This window comes from Ictidomys tridecemlineatus, chromosome 7 (genome assembly GCF_052094955.1).
Source record: "Ictidomys tridecemlineatus isolate mIctTri1 chromosome 7, mIctTri1.hap1, whole genome shotgun sequence".
Taxonomy (NCBI): Eukaryota; Metazoa; Chordata; class Mammalia; order Rodentia; family Sciuridae; genus Ictidomys; species Ictidomys tridecemlineatus.
Genome location: NC_135483.1, coordinates 68,212,389 through 68,227,062, shown reverse-complemented (window position 1 = coordinate 68,227,062; position 14,674 = coordinate 68,212,389). Strand labels below are relative to the sequence as shown.

At 38.2% G+C, this 14,674-nt stretch overlaps 1 pseudogene; it reads left to right on the top strand.

The window, feature by feature from the left end:
* The first annotated feature begins 1,115 nt into the window (after nt 1-1,115).
* Nucleotides 1,116-5,241, top strand: LOC101965714 (trafficking protein particle complex subunit 2-like protein pseudogene; annotated as a pseudogene).
* The last annotated feature ends 9,433 nt before the right edge of the window (nt 5,242-14,674 follow it).

Sequence of the window (14,674 nt, the reverse complement as noted above, 5' to 3'; positions counted from 1 at the left end):
CTACTATCTTCAGTACCTTGCCTCATTTGTCCCTACTACATTGGAAATTTAGATATTAACACCAGAATGCAACCTACATACTAAGCCTTGCTCAATAATTACTTGATGTGACTAATTGCTACATAATCATTTGTAAAAATTGAAGCATAGAATATTTAAGTGATTTGAATATGGTTTCTTGTCCCATTAGTGGTAAGACAGAATATAAGTTGAGTACTTACACTTTTTTAAAAAAATTATTATTGCAATTTTCAAACACAAAAAGATAGTATAGTATGATAAACTCCATCACTAAGTTTCAGCAGTTATTAATATTTTATTTTACCAAACTAATTTCATATTTCCTCCTCCAAATTTTTCTTGCACTATTTTAAAGTAAAGCATTGACATGTCATTTTCACCCATAAGTACTTTAGCACATAGTATCTCTATCAAGATAGTCCCTAGATTTTATATGCATTTGTGCTAGATCAACAGTCTCCAAACAGTGGCCAAAAGACTCAGACATTCAGAAAAAAATTCTAGTTAAAAATAAAATTTTTTGGAACCCTTCTTTTATTCTTTTCTGGCATATTGCTTTCTTGTGTATTTCTCTCTCAAGGTAATCCAACAACTACAACAACAAAAAGTAACTCAAGGCACTTGGTGAAACCAAGAGAAAACCTGAATAAGCCCTTGAACTTTACTTTTTCACTTGGTTTTAGTTACTTGCTTTTATCACTAATTTTAGAGGTCACCTAGCTAAGTAGTACACTCCTGTTAGCTTTACTATATATAACACCTCTGACATATTGGTCACATGATAATGGTTGCTTAAGTTGTTTTTCAAGAACTTGGAAGTAGCTCAAACCATCTGAAACCACTGACCCTTAACTTGGACCTACAAAAAGCATTAAATGAGTAACCATTTGACATCAGAGGGCCAAAAACTCTACCCCCGGAGCATACTAATGTTGCTGTTTTCTTAACATGTGTCCTATGACAGATTGATTATGCACAGACAAAGCACCAATTATTTCACTTTTTATTACCTCCAGTCACTTTTCCCCAAGGCTCAGACCACCCTGTTTCTTCATCCCATAAATACCTCTCACTCTATCCTCGGGAAAGCAGGTTTGAGATTTGGGGTTCTCATCTCAAGTTTGGCCACCTCATGAATAAACTTTCTCTTTTGCAAATGTTGTCATTTCAATGATTGGAAAATTGCATAACAGGCAAAATGGACCTGGTTCGGTAACACTGATGCTGGACCTCCCAAGATGGCAGTGTACATCATGGTGATTGCCAAGGAGAATCACCCTCTTGACCTCTGCAACATTCTATAAGCTGAAGTTCTGCTCCATGTCCCTAAACATGGTAGAAAAGAAGATCTCCACCATGGGAGATGCCTTGGTGGACCAGAGAGAGCTCTCCCTGGACCTGCTCTACCCTATAGAAGACTATGAGTCATATAAGCTCTAAAGTGAAGCTGGTCATGGTGGTGGATTCCTCCAACACAGCCCTTCAAGACATTTGCAGCATGTTCCAGAAGCTGCTTAACTTCTGCGCAACTGTGATTTGCAATCCTTTCTATAACTCTGGGGACCTCATCCAGCCTAGGACCTTTGATAGATGGCAATGATGATACAGGTCTGTTGTATAAGTACTCTGCTGCCTTATCTTATCTCAAAGAGAAGCATTCTATATATAACTGTGTCATGGAAATGTATACTTATCAACACTGCCTCTTCCTGAATGTAACAGATGTGCTGTTGGAAGGGCAAGGCTCTGTGCATGGTACCTCTCAACTAAAGGTTTTATGAGATGAAAAGGCTGGAGAAGAGGGGTATGTTGATCCAAATCAGTAAACCAATAAATAGAAAAGCAAAACAGATCAAAATTTTAGTGATAGGAATATAAAATATCAACCTCTAAATTTACTTTAGAACATCTTAATATTTTCCAGGTCTATGAAGAGCACAAACAAACACCTCTTTTATCTTCCTCTAAGATCATGAGGTCCCTGGAAAAGTCATGGCATGGAAACTCTGTTCTAGGTACACCCAAAATCCTGAGATTATGTGAAAGTTATGTGTATACCTAATTTGCTGTGGAAATTGTGGTGGTGGCTAATGAAATATAAATAGAATGCCTGACTGGCTCTCCTTATTAAATATTTATTTGGTATACAATTTAAAAAGGTACTCTGATGTTATTATTTATGGGTTTATCAAAATTTTAATTCTATTCTCACTTTAACTTGGAATTTCAATTTTGCCTTCATTAAAAGGCAATCCATTCACTATAGAGGCAAATAACTTACCTATAGAGTGGGAATAAAGTCTGGAAACATAAACAACTATACATAAAAATGATTTATTGGAATTACATTACAATGCATGATGTGTTGATGTGTCGTCCCTCATTAGCAATGCATAGTTTAATGTGCCAGCAAAGTTGCAAATGAACAGGACACATTAACACAGCATATCTAACAATCCCTGCGTATGTATCTGTATGCATTACCTCAGTGCAGCAATTCTCAGATGTGATCCCTGGAATCATCAGGATCAACAACACCTAGGAATGTTAAAAATTCTAATTTGGGGTTCTCATTCCAGCCCTACTAAAATTCTATAGTTTGGGTTTTAACAAGCACTGTAGGTGATTCTGATGCAAGCTAAGGTTTGAGAACCACACGCTCAGATTATTTGTGTTACTAATTTTCACTGGAGGAGAGAACCTTACCTTTTAAAAATATGCCACATTTGCTAGACATAGCAAATAAAAATATAAGAAGACACTTGATTCATTTGAATTTCAAGTTAAAAACAAAATTTTAGTATAATTATGTCCTTTGCCAGTATGTCCCATGCAGGTCTATCCCACAAGTGAAAGGGATATGTAAGTATTCCATGCATTCTTATGCTAAAAATTATTGTTGCTTATCTAACATTCAAATTTAACTTTCCATCCTGTGTCCTATTTTTTTCTGGCATCCTTACCCCATACCTAAGGGTGTGTTGATCTGGCCAGAACACAGCATACTCCACCACGCTACGTCATCCAACCCAATTTTAGAAATTATTCTCCTTCCAGTCCTTCACCAGTCTGGGTCTGTGGTGGTGTTCTTGGGGTGACCTTCCTCCTCTGTCAGGCATGGGCACTAATTGGTGGTCCATTAACATGAGCAAACATAGCAAAGAGTCACCTATATTTGCAAACTTTGTGGTCACTCTGTGGGTGGAAACATTGGCTGTGGGCTACTGACAAAAACAAAGAATACCAAATCTCATCTAGCTAATTTTAATTTATGTGCAAAGTCTTTTCTCTCTGTTCAAGAGCTTTATTTTATGCAAAGTACTGGATTTCTAATAAGAAACAATTAGCTCTGGATAAACATGATGTTAGCTCTTAGCAGAGCTGAATGTTCATAATCAGTCTTTTCCTATAACTGGCCCTCTTTTAAGTCAGAAAATTTTGAAATATAAATCTTTGATAAGTTATTCTTACATTGTCCTTTCTCTTTTGTTTTTAACTATTTGACATTCTGCTTTATCTTTCTACATGTATACAAAATATGCAGTCCTGCAAGTTTTGACAAGCATTTAATACATTCCCACTCCCTGAAGATATAGAATATCTCCTTCACTCTAGAAAGATCTTTAGAAAAGATCTCCTTTCTAAGCAATGTGCCCTCCAGAAGCAACCACTATTGTGATTTTTATTATCATAGAGAAGTTTTGCTCATTCTAGAACTTCATACAAATGGAATTGCTTTCATCTTTTACATATTCAAAATATTTTGCTATATGGCAAGGAACTTAAGCCATATATATATTTTTCCCCCTTTTCCCTTTAAAAATCACAAGTAAATCCCTAATAATAGCATCCTGTCCCCCTACCCTCAAAGCCAGAGGAGGGTACCTGATATTTATCTGGCCTAAGGGGAGGCATAAGAACATGAGGAAGGGATAGGAAGAAGTAGATTTAGTCAAGGAATCCCTGGAATATCTGAGTTGGGCCCATAAGTCAGGAAGTACTTGTGCCAGAGGACCTAGGAAGGGATACTTGTGAAGAACTGTGCCAGTGGTGAATTTTCCCACAACTGGATAAGGCCCCTTAGGGCAGCCCTAATAGAACACCCATCACTCAGTCTCCAATTGTCTAGTAAATGGAATCACTGCACCTCCACGGGATCCATAATGAAGACATGTTTCTATAGCAACCCAGGACCCTTACTGTAGGAAAGAACTCGAGTATCTTTATTCTGAGTCCAGAATGGATCATAGTGGTACATCCTAAAGTAAAGACAAAGGAGAATAGATACCCCTGTTTCAGTTAATATAAGTTAAACATTCACCAAGTTATTTAACGTTTTAATGTTTTTCAATGTACCTGATGGCACAGCATCTAATTATCACTTTAAAAGTCTACTACCCAGATGGAACATAAAATTTACAATGCTAGCAGCATGGAATTTAATATTATGCCCTATGGAGAAATATTTCTATGAAGTTCCCTTTTGCTCACATTCTTAGGGGATTCCAGGGATAAAAGAACATATAAATCTATGAACATATAAACAATTGAGACAAATGTTATATTATTGAAACAAATTTAGAAAAAATACATACAAAGAATAAAATGCATGTTAAATGACCCCAAAATGTTGGTGCTCATCACAAATCTCCACTCCCTGCGGGTTGTTCTCTGACTTCCAGAATCTAAGGCAAACTTACATATAAATCCTACGAATACTCAAAAGTTGTTCTCATTCACAGAAAGTATGGTCCATCCCTATGAGTCCACAAGAAGCCTCACTTTCTTCATGTTTTAGAATTCTGGTAATATCATTACCTCTGATACCAGCCTTCCTGTTTCACTCCTGTTGGAGGTTGAGTTCCCTAGGAGCAGACATCAGCACAGAGCTTGAAGAATGGAATGTTTGTTAAAGATCAGCACCTACAAAGAGAAGAGTAGGGATGAAGAAGGATGAGGTTAAGAAAGCAAATGAAATGTGATGCAGACCCAACAAACACAGCTGAGATCTCTGGAGTGAGTACTGCCGGTCAGAATGTTTCCAATCAGCCCAGATGTCTGGACCTCTGTATACCTGTCTCATTGTATCTCAGTCACTAGATGCAGGCTGCTCCAGGCAAGGTTGACCTGAGTGAGGTCAACTCAGGACTTTTCGTCAACCTGAAGGAGCTGACAGCTGTAGATTGTCTACAGATCACATACTCCACAACTGGACATTGATTCCTTACTTAACAGTTATTCTCCACCAACTTTCAGCTAGAAAAATCCATATGGGGCATATGTGGCAGAGCGCTTGCCTTGCATGTGTGAGGCACTGGGTTCGATTCTCAGCACCACATAAAAATAAATAAATAAAATAAAGGCATGCTGTCCATCTACAACTACCAAAAATCAATCAATCAATCAATCAATAAATCCATATGGATCTCCCCAAAGCACCAAGCTTACTCTTATCATAGAGTGGGTCCACGTGCCTCAGACATTTTTCCCAGGCCCTTCACCTCGCTAACTGCTTCCCATTCCTCAGGTCTCACCTTTAGAAAGTTCTTGCCTCACAACTCACTTAAAACACTCATTAGGGGGCTGGGGATGTGGCTCAAGTGGTAGCGCACTCGCCTGGCATGCATGCAGCCAGGGTTCCATCCTCAGCACCACATACAAACAAAGATGTTGTGTCCGCCGAGAACTAAAAAATAAATATTAAAAAAAACTCTCTCTCTCTCTCTCTCTCTCTCTCTCTCTCTCTCTCTCTCTCTCTCTCTCTCTCTCTCTCCCTCTCTCTCCCCTCTCTCTTAAAAAAAAAACACTCATTAGTCATTCACTTGATGCCTCGATTCCCTGCTTAATCACCCTCCATGAAAGCGGGAACAATATCTAACATGGTTGTGCTCTATCTTCAGCATTGAGCCATTTTCCAAGCACGAAGTAAATATTGAGTGTAGATTTAATGAATGGATTAATTAACTTAACATACCTAGCATTTAAATTTGGGTTTTCCCAGAAGTCAACCACAAAGCAAGGATTCAAGTGTAAGCATTATATTTGAGAGATGATTCCAGAAACACTGACAGGAAAGTGGAGAAGTGAGACAAGAAAGGAAAAGCAGCTAACTCATTACCCATTACCATTGTGAGCAACTGCTAGGGAAATCAGAGAACCAGCATTGAATGTGTGTTTAAGTTATCCACTGTAGGGCAGGCCCAAGATGGCTATAAGCAGATCCCTTGCCAAGGCTTCTGGCAGGCTATGTTTTTAGTATGTAGTCAAGCTCAGAGACACCCTGATTAAGCATATGTACTCAAGGTCAGAAACATTTGCTTGTGAGCATGTACTCATTTGTGTGATCTGTTGACAATGTACCTTCTTTGTCTGGCTGCATATAAGAAAGGCCTACAGAAATGGCTTGGGAGAGGGGGGCTAAAAACTGAGGGTTGGATGCTGGGGGCTGCTGCCACCTATGGATAAATCATATCTACTATCCCAACTTCACCTTGCATATTCTTTCACCTGCCGGGATCCCAAATCTGTTTCCCAGGGTCTAAGCCTCAACCTGACATCCCACCAAGAAATGAAGGACCACATATTGTATGATTCCAATTATATGAAATGTCTACAATAGGTCAATTCATAGAGACAGAAAGTAGAGACAGGATGGGAGAAGGGAGGATTTGGAGTAACTACTAACAAGTATGGGGTTTCCTTCAGAGGGATATAAATATTCTGGAATTAGATAATTGTGATGAATATACAACATTGTGAATATACTAAAAATGACTGAAACATATTCTTTAATATGATAAATTTTATGTTATGTGAATTATATCTTAATGAAACAAATTGCAAAAAAAGAAATGAGGGAGCTGAACTATTTATATGCTAGTTCCATTTGTGAGTCAAAACTGCTAGGGCTCCAAGTGTTAATTTCCATAGCATTTCCAGCCTATCCTGCACACAGGTGGCACAAGCTCCATAGACTAGGGCAAACCTCAGGCAACAAGTTGCTGATAACAGAAGTTTGCAGTCTGAAGAAGTGATGCACTGAAGTGGGAAGTGAGAGATGGAGATGGCAAACTGGCCTGGCATGTTCAAAGTGAGTCATTCTATGGAGAAAGAGGATTCCTTCAAGAGCCTCCACTCCTAGAACTTATTATTCTCAACTTCTACTAAAACAGATCAATACATGAGTGACATGTCTAGGGATCCCAGTTATCTCAGCTATAACCCCAAATCAAGTAAAGTTGTAGAAAGTAGTGGGTGGGGGGGGGTAGAAGCACTGCTTTCAGTAAAAGTGGAACAGTGGTAGGCTGAATAATTAATTGACTCCCCCACTCCTACCTCAAATGTCTACCTTCTTTTTTTTATTTTATTGGTTCTTTTTAGTTATACATGACAGTAGAATCCATTTTGATAAAATTATACAAGCATGGAATATATCTTATTCTAATTCAGACCCCAGTACCTCTCCTTCCTTTTCCCCACCCACTGCTCCCATTTATCCATAGATATTTTTTTAGTTAATTTCTTGAATGTACACAATGGTGAGATTCACTGTGCTACATTCATATATGTATATAGAAAAGTTGTGTCAGATTCATTCCAATGTCTTCCTTTTCCTATCCTCTCTCCCTTCCATTTATCCCTCTTTGTCTAATCACTGAAATTCTATTCTGCATCCATCCTCCCCACCAACCTTATTTTGGTTTAGCTTCCACATACCACATATCAAACATTCAACCTTTGTTTTGGGGCTGGCTGGTTTATTTCACTTAGCATGATAGTCTCCAGATCCATACCTTTACCAGCAAATATAAAGTCATTCTTATTTATAGGTAATACTCTGTTGTGTATATATAGCATGTTTTCTGTTCATCATACCATTCATCTGTTGAAGGGCACCTAGATTGGCACATAGCTGAGGTATTTTGAATTGTGCTGCTACAAACATTGATGTGGCTGCATTACTACAGTATGCTGATTTTAACTCCTTTGGATATATACCAAGGAGTAGGATTACTGGTCAAATGGTGGTTCCACTCCTAGTTTTTTGAGGAATATCCATAGTGCTTTCCAGAGTGGTTGTACCATTTGCAGTCCTACCAACAATGTATGAGTGTACCCTTTCCCCATTATCCTTACCAATAGTTATTGTTACTTGTATTCTTGATAATTGCCATTCTGACTGAAGTGAGGTGAAATCTCAGTGAAGTTTTAATTTACATTTCTCTAATGCTAAATATGTTGATTTTTTATATATTTGTTCATATTTCTTCTTTTGAGAAGTGTCTGTTTAGTCTTTTTATCCATTTAGTGATTGATTTATCCATTTTATCCGTTTATTTGGGGGGGGGGATTGGTGTAAGTTTTTTTAATTCCTTGTATATCCTGGAAGTTAACCCCCTATCTGAGGTTCAGGTGGCAAAGATTTCCTCCTATTCTCTGGGCTCTCTCTTCACATTCTTATTTCCTTTGCTGTGAAGAAGCTTTTAAGTTTGGTGCCACCCCTCAGAACCTGTGAACATTCCCTTTTAAGGCACAAGGAAATATGTAGGTGTGTTAGGTTAAGGATCTTGAGCTGAGGAGATTTTTCTGGATTATCAGGGTAAGCCCAGTGTAATCGAAAGGGTCCTTATTGTGGGGGAAGAAGAAGTCAGAGAGGGAGGTGTGATGAAGGAAGAAGAGATTGTTGTGCTATACCTTGAAAATGGAAGAAAAGCTGAGGAGTGCAGGTAACTACTAGCAGCTGCAGAAGGAAGGACACAGATCCTCCCCTTTAGAGCTTCCAGAAGAAACCAGCCCTGCTGATTAAAATGAATGCAGACTTCTCCACAACTGTAGGAGAAAAAAAATTGTGTAGTTTTAAACCACAAAATGTGATATAATTTGTTACATTGACAATAGGAAACTAATACAGGAACTGAGTGCACTTTTCCAGAATGGGCTTAAAAAATAATCATTTCTACCCCAAAGCACAGTGCAAAATTTGGAAGGGGTATAAAATCACAATGAAAACAAGACATCTTGTGTTTTAGCTTTCTTATGTTTAATATAGCTAATTTCTATTTTTTAATATTTCAAAATACCATACTTATACTTTGTATAAGTCTTTGTATGATTTCTTTTTAGAATAAAATATGATTTTGAAATAGTGTGTGTACATGTCCATTTTAATAAACTGAATGTTACAATTTACTTTTTAGACTTAGAGGTATAAATTATATCATGCCAAATAAAAATAGAATATTGGCATATAAAAAGTGGATAAGTTCCCAGAAAATAATGTGTTTACAACTCTAGAAATACTGTAGAAATCAGGAAATTAAATAGAAATAATCCTACTATATATCAGCAAATACCTGAGCATATACAATGAGGGTTGAAGGAAGAGGGCATCCAGGCATGAGGGTGAGAATGAGGCACTGGGAAACTACAATAAGGGAATGAAATCTTAGGGAAACAGGAAACTTTCAAGGTGTTTAGAGGACATAAAAGAAGTGAGATGTTCAAGGACTCTTGGTAAAACGCCCATGGAATTTATCTCTAATTATAGTCTATTCTCCACATTATTACCAGATAATAGAAAGTAAAATTTAATCAAGTCATTCCTCTGCTTAAAATGTATCTGAAATTTGTTAGGTTAAAATAAAACAAAAGCCACTCTCTGTAATCTCAGTAGCATGCAAAGTCTTTGATAATTAGATGCCAGCTTACTAGTTTAGCCTTATGACCACCAACCCAATCATGCCTCTCTACTGTTCCTGAAACAGCTCAGTGTCTCTCATGCCTCAGGGCCTTTGCAAATTCTTTTCCTCTGACTGAAATAAGTCCTTCTTGCTCCCTTTAAGTACATACTCATCCCAGCCTATACATCTTCTCAATGAAGTTTCTACTAGAAGAGGTCATTCATTCTGGAATTTAAGCATCCATCCAGCATATTCTTGCCAGATATTCCCAAAACACCGATTCCCTGACTACTTGTTACTGTGGCCATTTCTAAGCCCCCACCAGACTTGGGATACATGGAGACCTGGCTCCAACACCATGCCCATGCTGCCTACTGTGCTGTCTGTAGTAAAGTCATTTGTCTCTGACCCAGGAGTCCCACACCTTCTGCCAGCATCCATTACTAGTTTACCTGGTTAGCTTGCAAGTAGGCTAACATCCCAAATTCTTCAGAGAACTTGACAGTTCCCCATCTCTCCAGACAGGTTTTGTGGCCTCTTGCATCTGTGATTCCACAATATTAGCTCAAATAAATTATTATGGCTGAACATGGGGTATGACACAAAGGAGGTATTCAGAAAAAAATGTTTGTCAAGTAAATAAAAAGACCGTTTCCAGTTCAGGGAAGATCTTTGCTCTAATAGCTGCTTCATTTTCTTCTCACTGAAACTGGATCTATTTAAATTGAATAGACAAAAAGAAACTGTCCTTTCATTGTCAGAGGAGCTTCTGAAATGACTAATGCTCTAAAGACCTTAGAGAATCTCGGATTGACAGTTTTAAGCTCTTTCGATCTTTTCTCGTGTCAATTAAATTTGGCCAGCATGATCCTACTAATAATTCCTAGACTTTAAAAAAAAATCCACTTTGAAAGCATTATCTCTTGTAGTCTAGGGAACTGTATTGTTTGTCCTTAAGGGTTGAAGGTTAAGACTACATTTTGATATTTTTTTTCCTCAATATTATAAGCTATGGTGGGGGTGGGGGACTCTCATTAATTATTGAATTCTTTTCCCAGTGCTATAATCATATTGCAGCCAGGAGGCATGGCAGTACATTAATAAGCTGAAAATATAAATGAATAAATAGAATCCCACTTGGTTATGAGAAATTGAGAAAATACAAAGTAGAAAACAGAAGCACCTGTTATCCTATTATATTATAAAATAACAAGTTCTGGCTGGGATTGTGGCTCAGCGGCAGAGCGCTCACCTAGCATGGGCAGGTCCCAGGTTCGATCCTCAGCACCACATAAAAATAAAGGCATTGTGTTGTGTCCATCTACACCTAAAAAAAAAATAAATAGCATACATTTCTCTAGCTGAGGGAAACAGGTTAGCTTACAAGTCAGAAGTCAGAGTGAGGCCACTAAAGAGCTAAACAAGAAACATGCTTCCTCCTGCCCAAGTGGTAAGAAAAGAGACAATATTTTACCCAGTGTAAAACTAGTCACAGTTGTACTTAAGAACTGAACTCAAAATCTCTAATATTTGAAAACAGGTTTATATTGATGAAATGTGCATTTTGTATTTCAGATATCTTCTAGGCAAGGCTGAGTTCCTATTGGAAATGGAAACCCTTGCTAAATTAAAGAGGCCCATCTAGCCCCTTTGACCCTGCTGGCCAGATGACCTGTGAAGCCACACCAAGGTGACAATAACTTATGCTCCAAGTGGTGCCATGTACCTCACACTCTGGTTCCATGGATTGGTCTATATAGAAGGTTAAAAAATCAGTCATATATTTTGCCCAAACATTTCGGAGTGTGAAATGGCTTGAGAAAACAATGTGCATTTTATTCAATCTTAATCTGATATGGCTATTTTTCTTCTTGTGATGCTGGGGATTGAACTCATGATGTGCTTAGGAAGTGCTCTACTTCTGAGCAATGTCCCCAACCCTTTTTAGTTTTGCTTTTGAGATAGGATCTCACTAAGTTGCCTAGCCTGGCCTCAAACTTGGGATCCTCCTGTCTCTGTCTCCTGAATAGCTAGGATAACAGGCGTGTGACACCACAACCAGCTTCCTTAATTTAATTCTACATTTGAAAGTGGAAAACTGGCTCCATGAAAACATCATCAATCAAAGCAACATAAGTAGAGGACAGATGAGACTCCTTATAACATTTGGAGAAAAAGGTCTTATGTCTCATAATTTTTTCAGCTGTGCTGTATTGCCCTTATTAATGTGCCTCAAACCAGTAGAGTGGGAAAAGGGAAAATGGTCTAGCCTCTTTCCTTACTTTTTCCATTGCCAATGGCACACCAATGGCACCTACATGCCCTTTTTACTACGAAGTCAGATTAGGATGGCACCTTCTATTTTAAGGTTTCATGTGCCAATTATAACTCTTCACCAATGCCTTCATTATCAATCAAGCTAAGAGAAGTGATATTGTGCTGAACCATTATCCTGGTTAATTTAGAAAACTCGAGATTCAGAAATGGATAAAAGGAGGAAAACGTTGAAATCAAAAATAGCTTGGGAAAAGTGGAGAAAAAAAATTGCCAGTCTCAACACCCTTTCTTCCCATGCACCTTTCCTCTCCTGCAAAGGAGAGTCCTTGGCCTCAGACCTTGAACACCCTTTTCCCTGCAGGTTCCCTTTGGTGGCTCTCATAGGGAATATGGCTAAGATTCTAGAGTGCCACAGATATGTGTTTTGATATTTCTATACTGCAAACTTATCTAGTGCTTAAATATCAACTAGTGCCATCTTGGGTACCTGGGTAATAACATGAGGACCACTGACAGGCATTATCAGCGGCACCGCCAAAGAAATACGGAGCTCTTTTCTCTGCTTATGCATAAGAAAAGTCTTTTTTGACCCAATCACTCAAGTTTGTGCTTGGTCCTGAATTGTGGGTTTGGGTTATTTTGGGAGTTTTGTTCCTGATTTTTTTTTTTTAATCAAACCCAGTGCCTCACACGTGCAAGGCAAGTGGTTTGCCACTGAGCCACAACCTCAGCCCTTGTTCTTGTTTTTTAAACTGGAGAATAACTAACGAGTGAAAGTTGTTTTTCACTTCCTCACTGTAGTAAGAGAAATAACAAGGCTCAAAAATTAAAATCACCTGGTAATTGTCCTACTTAAAATTTGCCTAGGCCCAGCACAGTAGCACATGCCTGTAATCCCAGCAGCCCCGGAGGCTGAGGCAGAAGGATTGCAAGTTCAAAGCCAGCCTCAGCCACCTAGAAAGGCTCTAAGCAACTTGGTGAGAACTTTGAAAAATAAAAATTAAATTAAATTAAAAGGGGTAGGGATGTGGTTCAGTTATTAAGGGCCTCTAAGTTAAGTTCCCAATACAAAAAAAATAAAAATTTACCCAGATTTTGTGACCTGTACTAAAGATATCTGCATGCTCCAACCCTAGAGTGGAAAGGTAGGGCTACAGAAACACCTCCACAGAAGCTTGTCAAAAATGAATTTACCATACTCCCTAAACTGGTAAGTAATTTAGAAACACCCACCTGTTAGCAACATCCCAATTTCTAGAATGTGTAGCCTCCAGAATATGCCTTCATAAAGCTGAGTGTGCAGAATTTTTTTATATTAATGGGCTTCACAAAAATGATAGATAAATCAGTTTTTAAAGACAAAGTTGCATTTAAAGGGAATTACATAGGAAACACAATGTGTAAAAAGTCAATAAATTGGTGAATTGCTATATTGGGCAATATTCACTCTTTGCATGTCTTTATTATAATGATAAGAACATTCTAAAAGCCATCACTAATCTTGGCAAATTTATAACTACCATTTAAAATTCAATCACCCTGCTGGGCATAGTGGCATACACCTATAATTCCAGTGTTTGGAAGTCTGAGGCAGGAGGATCACAAGTTCTAGGACCAGCCTCCGAAATTCAGAGAGGTCCTAAACAATTTAGAACTCATCTCAAAATTTATAAAAGGGCAGGTGATGTGATGTAGCTCAGTGATGGAGTACCCCTGGGTTCAATTTTAAAAAAATTTAAAACCCAAAAAAACCAAAACCTCAATTACCTGAGCCACATTTCTTGTGTAATCCCAAATAGCTATTATTATTCCTCACTATCCAATTTCTACTAATGTCACCATACTCTTCTCTTCAACCCAGACATAAACTGTCCATCTTTGACTCCTTTTCATGATGTCCCCATGTAATCACCATATAATCAAATGCCCAATCTCATTTTTCCTTAACTGGTCCCTGCTACTTTATACTGAAACCCTACTTCTGCTCCCAGGTGGCCTTAAATGGTCTCCCAGCTTCAGGCATCACTTCCCTTCCACCAAACTTTACACACAGCCATTTGATTAACCTGTTCACATCATCACTTTGTTAATAGGATCCACCTGTTTAAGTCTTTTCAGACTCTGTTGCCTACAATACTGGTCTTCATCTGTTGAGACATAACACTTTGTTCCTATACCTTGCAGGCTTTGCAAACATCCTACTACCATTGGATCCAGAGGTAAAATTCATTTTTGCCAGCATTCAAACTTTTAAGAACCATTTCTGTCAAACAGAATGCTGCTCTGAGCCACTTATGGGGAATTAAACAGAGTACAACTTGTTACAAGTTAAGAAGGAAGAGGCTTCGACTAACCTAAAAACTACACAAGGGAATGTTCTGGTGCTTACTGCAACTTTTGAGGACTTCACCTCCAAGTATCAACAGTGCACTATTGGAAGCAAATAACACAACTCCAACAGAAACGTGGTACCAACAAGCGAACGGTGTGGTGAACACAAATGCTTTTATAGACCTCAGGAGACAAAAACTGCACCATACTATTGATTGTGCTGTAATTGCTGCTGCCTTGTATAGTATCTTGACACTCTAATCCTTACCATTGTCCTGCCTAGTACATCACTGTCACTACATCACTGTACTAGAATGTACTAGCATTATTTACAGAATTAATAATGATGGAAAACATTGAGAAAT